Here is a 9887-nt window from a genome sequence, read left to right on the forward strand (position 1 = left end):
TCCAAAAACTATGTCCAATAGCAGTAATATAAGCAATTGGGATAAGTTTAATTGTCCATTAATATTCAATATTCAAGTGCATATATGATCCCTTATTCAGCAATAAAATTATAAATTCTTCTAATGCAATGACATAGTAAGTGTCCAATATTGTCAGACAAAAGCAGCAATATTATGATCCTATATATTTAACATCTCAAATCAGATAAAACTACATACTTAGTTGATGTCTAAAGTACCAACTTATTTAATTAAGAAAAGTTAAGAATCACTTAACAGCTGTCAGGATTTAACTATCTTAGGATGGAAAGAGAGGGTTAAATAGGGTAGATGTAAAAATAAATGAAATAATACACGACTTCTAAAATACTCCTTCTATAGGCAAGAGGGCCATGCCTAGTCATGTCAGGTGTCACTCCTGAGTAGTACTGAGGGATCATGTGGTGTCAGAGATCTAACCTGGAGCTTTCTCATGTAAAGCATATGCTCTGGGCCCTTAAATTATTTTTTGAGGAAACCAAATGTTCTTTAGATTATCTGACCCATAAGGCTTTAGGGAGTAGGAATAAAATACATATTTTAAGTAAAAGTTCTAATCTAATTTAGTTTATAAGTATCTAAAGTTTTATTTTATGATATTAAAATATTGATATACATAAATTAATTAGTGGGGGAGAGAGAGACATATGCATGATTGAAGTGGTGGTTTAAATGTCCCTCTCATTTACAACTCATTAATGACCTGCTGAGCAGCAGCCTCATGCAATCTTTTCTTTTTACTAAATAAGTTATTAAGAAAAGAAACTGTAAATGACCAGCATGAAGTAAATTGCCCCTAGTTAAAAATGAAAATGTGTCTGCTTCATTTGACTAATGCAGTCACTTTGGGAATAACTCACAAAATAGGCAACAGCAACAATTCCTATTGGAAATGAATTTACTAAAGTTTGTTGTTTCTGGATTTGAAACATCTTATTTGTGTCTAATTATTTATAAAAACAAATAACTTTATCGCTGGAAAATAGTGAATAATTTTGACAATTTTGAAAAAAAATATCTGATTGTTTAACTCCATTTTATTTTTGGGGGGAGCCACACCCAGCAGTGCTCAGGGTTTACTCCTGGCTTTGCACGCAGGGATCCCCCCTGGTGGGGCTTGGGGCACTATATGCTGTAGTGGGAATCAAACCTAAGTGGGCAATATGCAAGACCAAATGACTTCCACATTATATTATATTTCCATCTTTCAACTCCTTTTATGCAACTTTAAAATAATGAAACATTTTGTTCAGGAAAATATCCCTTGTTTATTCTCATCTCTTCCTGCTTACAGTATAATATTGACATTAAATCCTGTGGTTTGCAATGCACAGTATGCAATCACATGTACTACACATTAAAAAAAAAAACTGTTCTAAAATTCTAGAGTATTTCTCCTTATCTCACTACCTTGGAGTTTTGTATTTTCTCCAGTTGGGAAGCCATTCCCTTCCTCTCATTTTTCTACTTATGCCTAATTCTAATACCATCTGTTTCAGAAATCCTGCTCCCATTGGTATCGGTATGAATTAATATGCCCTTTCTTAGTTCCTGGATCTCTTTCTTTTCTTTTTTTGAATTTAATTTTATTTTTATAAAGTTGTTCACAATATTTGATTACATTTAATATTCTAACACCAAACCCACCATTACACCTTCCCACTACCATATTTCAAATGTTTCCATCCCCAAACCCTGCTCCCAAAGCAGAACCAAAATAATTTCTTTTGCATTGCTTGTTATGAATAATCTACTAAAAGTGATCTATAAAACTTTTTTTAGAGGAAACTGTGTGAAGATTGTTATATTTCACCCAGGAGCCATTAAGCCCTTCTGTAAGAGATTAGTAGCATGTTGTTAAAGGTTGAGCCTTGTGTGCATATGTGTGTGTGTGTGTAAATATATTTTCCCCTAAAGTTGGTTGCCTTCTACTTTAGCACTGTCAAATATGGTGAACTATTCTTGGTATATTGGTGGTGTAAAATACAAGAGGTACAGGAATAGGTTCACTCTTGGGTGAGACTCTTCCAAGAGTTTGGAGAGCAGCAGTAAGCATGGTGGCAGTTGTGTTCGGAGGTTTTTGGCTGCTGGGCTGGCTCCATTGAGTTGGGAAGGGGAACTCAGTAGCCACCCTCTGGGTTTCCCCTGAATGAAGCAACCTAGGGCAGGGTCTGGAAGCATGTCTATGGTGTAACCTATTTCCTACTCTATAACATATCACAATTTATTTCAATTGAAGTTTAACTTCTCTACATATGCATCTATGGTACTAAGTTTGAGAATTATTTAAAAATATAGACAGACCTTAGCAATGTTTGTTAACTTATTGGATACCAAATATTTATTTTAGAAATTTTGAAAAACAGTGGTAAAATTGAACTAAGTTAATGCTAAAAAAACTAAAGTATAAACTGGACTGCAATTATTAGATTTTTCCTCTGAAGATAAAATTCCTTTCAGCTTATATGGGAATTCATACTGCTTAATGACAGCTTAAGCTTATGATAGTTTTGATAGGCTCATGTTTAGAGTCTTATTCTTGGGACAATAATTCCGAGTTACATATTAATTAAGGTAGCACATTATAAAAGATATGTGACTAAATTTATATTTAACATTTATCAAATTCTACTCTCATTTTAATAGCTAACCTTCATTAAACACTATATGCAAAGCAGTCTGATAGGCATTTTAACTGATTTATTTTTTTTTCAATCATTCCACATTCCTAAAAAGGGCTGTACTATTTTATCTTTACATTTTTTTTAATAGGGAATTGGAAAATGTAAGGAGCTAATAACTTTTACAAACTAGCTGAGCTAGTAAGGGTCAGGATAAAAAATGTCAGTCTGTGCTGGACACAGAGTCTGATATGTTAAAATATGAAACCATTCTGCTGCTAATACCCAGGATAATATGAATCAAAGCTACTTCTACTTTAAAATGCGAGGTCATAGACATGGCTTAAAGGTCAAGCATATGCTTTAGGTCCTGGAGGCCCAGAGTGTGTCCCTGGCAATGCATGCACCCCTGAGCCCTGCTAGGAGAAACTGCCAAACACAGAGCCAGGATAAGAACTGAAACACCACCAGCTGTACTTCAAAACAAAAATAATACACAAACAAAGTATTGTAAGCTCTTTTTACAAATTGCAGCTAAAAAACTTCCAAATTGACTTTCCCTTCAATTTCTAAAATTCTGCATCAAAATTTCTAAATTGTTTTTGACTTGATAATACTACTAGCAGCACAAGGTTTTAACACAAATACGTGTAATTTTAAAATAATAACAAAAATGTGCTAAAAGCAAGATAGGTATTGGTAATTCAAAAAGGTACACTATTATATAATTTTAACAAAGTTTTATTAGAATTTATGATTAAAGGCCTTATAAATTTTATAACATAAAATACTACATTATTGTAGTATATCATGATATCTCACCTTTTTTTTGATATCTCACCATTTTATAATATAAAATTTAAGTTGTTAGGATATGTTGGTGTGCATGGCAGAGCCTGACAAGCTACCCGTGGTGTATTCTATATGCCAAAAACAGTAACAACAAGTCTCACAATGGAGATGTTACTGGTGCCTGCTCGAGCAAATTGATGAGCAAAGGAATGACAGTGACAGTGATAATATAAAATATAGTATAAATGTATGTTACAAATTTATCATATGAAATACAAATTATAAAAGTATAATAATGCTAGATATATTATATCTATTATATAATAAAATTCCAATAAAGATAGATATAGTATACTAAATATAACATGGCATATTTGAAGTTAAAATTTATTTTTGCTTTGCCATTCTATAAATGTTTGAACAAGTTACTTGACAGTATCTACTCAAAAAATACTTCAGAAAAAATAATTTTAAAGTTTCTCTATGTAAGGAAATATATGAAGTTATTATAGTATAGTATTCTTCTCCCATCCAAAGAAATTTCAGGAAAAAGAATCGTACCACTATTGTTTATTTAAGGTATTGTAGCTGAGGAGTGAGGCCTACAATAGCAGCATTATTAGATATAGGGTTGACTTGGTGTGGTTTACTTATTTAGTTTCATTAGGCAGATTGATAAGAGATCTAGGACCTTATAACCAGTGCAAATGTAGCAGCACTTCTTTCATTCCAACTCCAGTAACATTTAATGAAGTACGAGTCGGGGTCATTTATTAACTTGGTTTATTGGGATTGACTTTAAATAGCTAGAAAGTCCAGGGTTTGCTGCTCCCAGAGGTAGTTGACCTGGAAATGTGGACTTGAAGTTTCTGTTCTTAGGCCCTGATGTGTATTGATCTTAGACAGAAGTGCTAGAGACCCCTTAGGGAGTTGGAGAAGGCCATGGGCAGCAGGGACCAAACTCAGGGCCATAAACATCGTTGCTCTTATCTGTTTGTTTTTATAGAGCCACACCTTGGCCCAGCACAGAATGCCAATGCAATGCACAGGTATACCTGGAGTCAGACTCATTTGTCCGCAGGAGGTTTGTAAGGTCATTTTTGATGTTGCTGGGGCTATATGGGTTGCATTATAGGTTCTAGACTTGGGGGAGGCCTGTGATGATGGGTTCAAATTCAAGGCCTTGCACATCTTGGGTACATATTCTACTACTCAGAAAATTAACCTACTTTAAGTGACCTATTCTTTGAAAGGCTGATGATGCACACTGCACTCAAAACAAGCAAAGGTTCAAAAACTGCAATGAAATGTTTCTTCAGAGAGGAAATTATGTAATCACCAGACAACTAGGGAAAATCCCCACGGCTCTCTCTCGCCACCTGTGTTCAGTGGTCTTGGGACAGCTCCCCCACCCAGAATGGCCAATGCCATGGGCGGATGGAGGAGGCAACAAAAGCCAGGCTGATTGCTGATCAGTTGCCATTTATTCCATTCTCCCAATGCACCTGTTCCAGTCTCACTAAGCCTCTCATTCCCACCTCCTCCTGTCTCTCCCACTCATCCCTCCATCTCTCTGCATTCATCTCTCCACTCACTGACTCGCCACCTTGCTCTCTCTCAAATCTCTCACCAACTCCCCCACATTGGGGGCAGCACAAGCAACATATAAAAGCCCTTCCTGATCATAATCAGGCTCAAGGGCAGAGATACCACCTAGGGGTTTTTCCTCCTTCCCTTAGTCTAATAACTTAATCAACATCTTAATTCTACTTCTTAATATTAGTTATTTTGTATGGATACAGTACGAGATACATTAAGCTTATAGGGTGGCTCTCTTGAGGACATCTCTCTATAGATCTCAGATTACAGTGCTCAGGCCAGATTAATCTTTTCTAATCCTAGCAGGGTCCAAATCCAACTGTTACTTTTTGGGTCATGACAGAATTTGTTCAAGACCATGCTCTTAACTTATAGTTAAGTATTATTGAGCTTTGGCCTGGTCTATTTTGATGCCAAGGTAGCTCACAGCTTGCCCTGCGTCCATCCAGTCCCTCATCAGAACACTGTTTTTGAGGATCTAGGAAGTAAGAGCAACGAGGCTTAAGTCAAGAGAACAGATTCCCAGGAGTGAATATCATTGAGAATCAATTAACTCCTAAGTTACAAAAGCACAGCATTAACTGTCTTCCTGTGTCTATACATAAAGGACTTTACACTGAATTAACTATGCAAAGGACTTAAGGAGAAGATAAAAGCAATATTTACAAGTTAACAGAGTCTGATTAGAATATGAAGGTGATTGGTTGGGGAAGCAGAACACAAAGAAAGAGGCTACAAATAAACAAGGAGGAATGTGAGCACTATGATGGGAGTAACCCAATAAACCTAAACTCCCTGTGACAAGGCAGAAAGGATGAACCAATGTTACCCTACAGAAATAAGTTGGGGAAAGTATAAACAATAATTCAATAAAAGAGTTCTTTAAATGCCCCCAAGAAATCAGACGAAATCAAGCTTATGGGTGAATTTTATGCTGGTCTTTAAACTAAGGCTGTGGGTTCTCAAGTAAGATGGCTCAGCGCTTGATCTAAGCATAGGTACAAGCATGCCCATTTTTGTTAGGGCTCCATTGTCTAGTATTAAGTTCTTCTTTTTTTTTGCTTTTTGGGTCACACCTGGCGATGCACAGGGGTTACTCCTGGCTCTGCACTCAGGAATTACCCCTGGCGGTGCTCAGGGAACCATATGGGATGCTGGGAATCGAACCCGGGTCGGCCACATGCAAGGTAAACGCCCTACCTGCTGTGCTATTGCTCAGCCCCTAGTATTAAGTTCTTTATGAGGAAACTTGAAAGTACTATGCACAACTTTATCAACTATTCTTTCATTCTCTCTGTTTAGTTAGAGCAATTCAGAAGCCCATTCAAGCCAATATTCTACAGGAGGATGATACTTCGTGAGAAATTGTGGAGATAAAAATGATTCTAGTTCTAGTCTATCTAGTGGAGAATAAAAAGTCACTATAAGGTAGTAGTTAGTAAGTTTCTTCCTTAGTAAGGTTTTTGCCTGAAGTTATGAAACAACATGCTTTTTCAATTATGCAAGAGTGGTAGTTAGCTAGTTGAAGTTCTAGTGCTAGTGGAAAAATTCTTTCACAAATTTGCAAAGAATAAGTCAGTGACTGCCTATCTCAAACCAGATTTCTCCCCATTTACCAGCATTCATTTGATATATTAAACCAAATCCTGTATTGGAAAGGTATCTCATGGTGTCTAGGGCTACAAAATCTTTCTACTTATATATCCTCAGAGTGCCCTTCACTGCTCACTACACATTTCATTTTTAACAACTCAAGAAAGACTATAAAGGTCGAAATGTCATCACTCAGGAAGCCTTTCCTAATGTCTCACTAAAATACAGTAAAGATGCAGAACAAGATTTTAAAAGGTCACAAATGAGGACAAAAAAAAAACAGGTGCTAGAAAATCAGTAGAATTTTCTCTAATTATAAGACAGATGAAAAATTAGATTTAATGAGGAGTGAAAAGAGATTGTGGAGAATAGATTCCTGGGTGATGCAGATCTAACTTTATGGGCCAGGTAGAAAAGATAAAAAGAGAATGACAGTGCATAACAAACCCTGTACTATCCCATTGTCTTTGGACTCTTTATTCAACAACTCAGTCCCAACTGTCTCTACTTTTGGAGTCCTTATTTACTAGGCAGAGAGTAACATTCTCTTTTTCACTTTTCTGTCCTCATCTCTAAAGTCAGTTCTTTGCAGGTGGAAATTTCAAAACTTTGCTGAAAAGAATTTTAAGTCACAAGTGGGAAAAATGTAAGAGTTGGTATAATAAGAATTATAATACCTATCAGAAAATTGGAGTTTTCAAAATTCCAAATGTAATATGATATAGTAATAAACCATAAAATAAATTGCTAATGCCAGAAATAGAAGACATGACGAGAAGCTTGTAACTCAGTGTTAAGGACAATGGTGAGGATCCATCCTAAAGAATGATGGATGCTTTTATTTAGGGTTTTTGTATTTTTTTCTCAAAGCTATATAATTTTACCTAAATTACAGAAATAAGTTATGTTCATTGTGAGAAAGATAGAGTATTTATTGATTACAGATTGTCAAAACTTAAGATATTTCCCTGACTCATCTACAGAAAACTCTGAGGTTTTTTTCATGCTTTAGGGTCACATTTAAGAATGTTTCCTCTTGGTTTCTAATTTGTATTGATCCTAAAAAACACCATTTCTGCTTTATATATTTAAAATATTGAAAATGTTGATAAAATAACATACACAGTTTAAAGGAATCATAGATTCATTTTGTCTACGCATCTGATTTTATAAAGAGTAAAGGTCATCAATATTACTACTGCTAATATGAACATGTTAAGTTTCTCAGATTTTTTAAATTCGTTTTATTTTGGGTCATGTCCGCCAGTGCTGAGGGATCCTGCTGTCCTTGTGATCAGGAGTCACTCCTGGCAAGACTCAGGAATCACTCCTGACAAGACTTTAGGGATCATTTAGGGTATCAAGATTCAAAACTGGATTAGCTGCATGCAAGGCTAGTATCCTGCCCACTCTAGTATCTCTCCTTTCCCCAGGTTTCTCTCATTTTTTGACTCAAGGATACATGTAAATTTTAAGTGTTATATGTTGATTATAAATTAAATTAAATAATCTACTGGTCTACCTACTTTATCAACAGGTACTGTGTAGTTTTTCATTTAAGAAGATTGACATGTCTTGTTTTCCCTAAATAATACTATTATAACTGCTAACTTTGTTTATATCTTTGCTATTAACAATCAAATCTCAAATTTGACCTTCGAGGCTGATTTACACATGATCTCTGTGATGATTTATCTATTCTCCTGTATGCCAACTTTCTGATGGAAACTCTCAAATTTAGATATAAAATCTGTTTATAGACTTCTAAATTCATATCAACTGCCTATTTGACATCTCCATGTTAATGTGTCACTTATATCCAAATATAAGCTCTTGATTTTTCTGTTACCCATATTCTATATACTTCCTTTCCAGTCCATCTCTTAGATATCAGTAAATACCAAAATATACAACCAAATAATAATTATAAAAACAAAACAAAAATATTCCCATGCTTTATTTTCTGGTATGCCATGCCAAGAGCAAGAAATAGAAAACATAGTCAAATAAGGTAATTTCTAGAGAATTTGATATAATATTACAAATACATAAGTAGGGCTTAGGAAAGCCACAAATGATAATATCTTAAGAATAACAATAGTGAGAAGATACTGTACTCATGACCTGTATGGAATGTGGAGCTTAAATACGGATAAATATAGCTGAAATACGTACAGTATAGCTGAGATACAGACAGGATGGCTGTTTGAAGATAGCTGTGGTTTCAGTATGGGTTGCACCAATCATCATGATTCAACAAAAAGAATTATAGGAGTAAGCACTATGCCTTCACTTCCAATTGTTAATTTTCTTCTTATGTTTCCCAATGGCTGAACTCAGGAATACAGAGAGTTAGAGGTGCTTGTTAAAGCCCAAGTAAATCAGACCTTCAAGACACCAAGTGGGACAGATTAAAGTGTTGGGGGATTTGAATGGGTTGTTGAAAAGCATGAATGTTTACGTACATAATCCAAATAGAACTATCTCAAATGCATGATGTGGGGTAAATACAATTAGGTTTTTAAAATACTGTAGTGAAAATACATTTATTTAAGTCAGAATTGAAAGAAACATTCCATATTTATCAGAAATGCATAAAATTAATTTCAAATGCACTCCATACACATGTCCATATAAAAAGAAAACTCAGGCTATTTCCTGTTTTCTTAAATAAACATAAATAATGAAATATGTTGCATTATTGTATTATTTATTTTAGTTTTGTGTTTTTATTAATGCAGTTTCAATTTCAAACTATTTTCTTTTCTAGAAAACATTAAAGTAACAAATTCTATGTTAGCAATAAAACTTCACACTTACTATACAACCCTCTCATTTACTGTCAGCTACTGAAACCACTAATTGAAGCTCTGTTCCTGGAGATTTGCGACATTTTTTTTAGATATATATTTTTTTTGAATTTTTTAATATCTTAATGTTTTTGAGAGTCTCTTGCCTGCACGCCTGGCTGTCTTCCCTGAGCCCCCTCGGAGGGGATGGGCTCCAGCTTCCCTCCCTGCCCCAAGCAGAGCTCCAAGTGGCCAAAGACCACAGGAGCCTAGCCACAGCCATGCTCAAGGTCCCTCTCCACACGTTCGGACAAGCCTCAGGCATGAAGGTATCAGTAGAGGGACCCAGATGTGTGTAATCCCATCAATGGCCAACATCCAGAGTCTTAAAAGAAAGCTCCCAGAAGCAATATCTTATAACCTACTTCTCCCTCTGGGAGAAACTAGCAAGCTA

The sequence above is a fragment of the Sorex araneus genome, chromosome 1, assembly GCF_027595985.1.
Source record: "Sorex araneus isolate mSorAra2 chromosome 1, mSorAra2.pri, whole genome shotgun sequence".
Taxonomy (NCBI): Eukaryota; Metazoa; Chordata; class Mammalia; order Eulipotyphla; family Soricidae; genus Sorex; species Sorex araneus.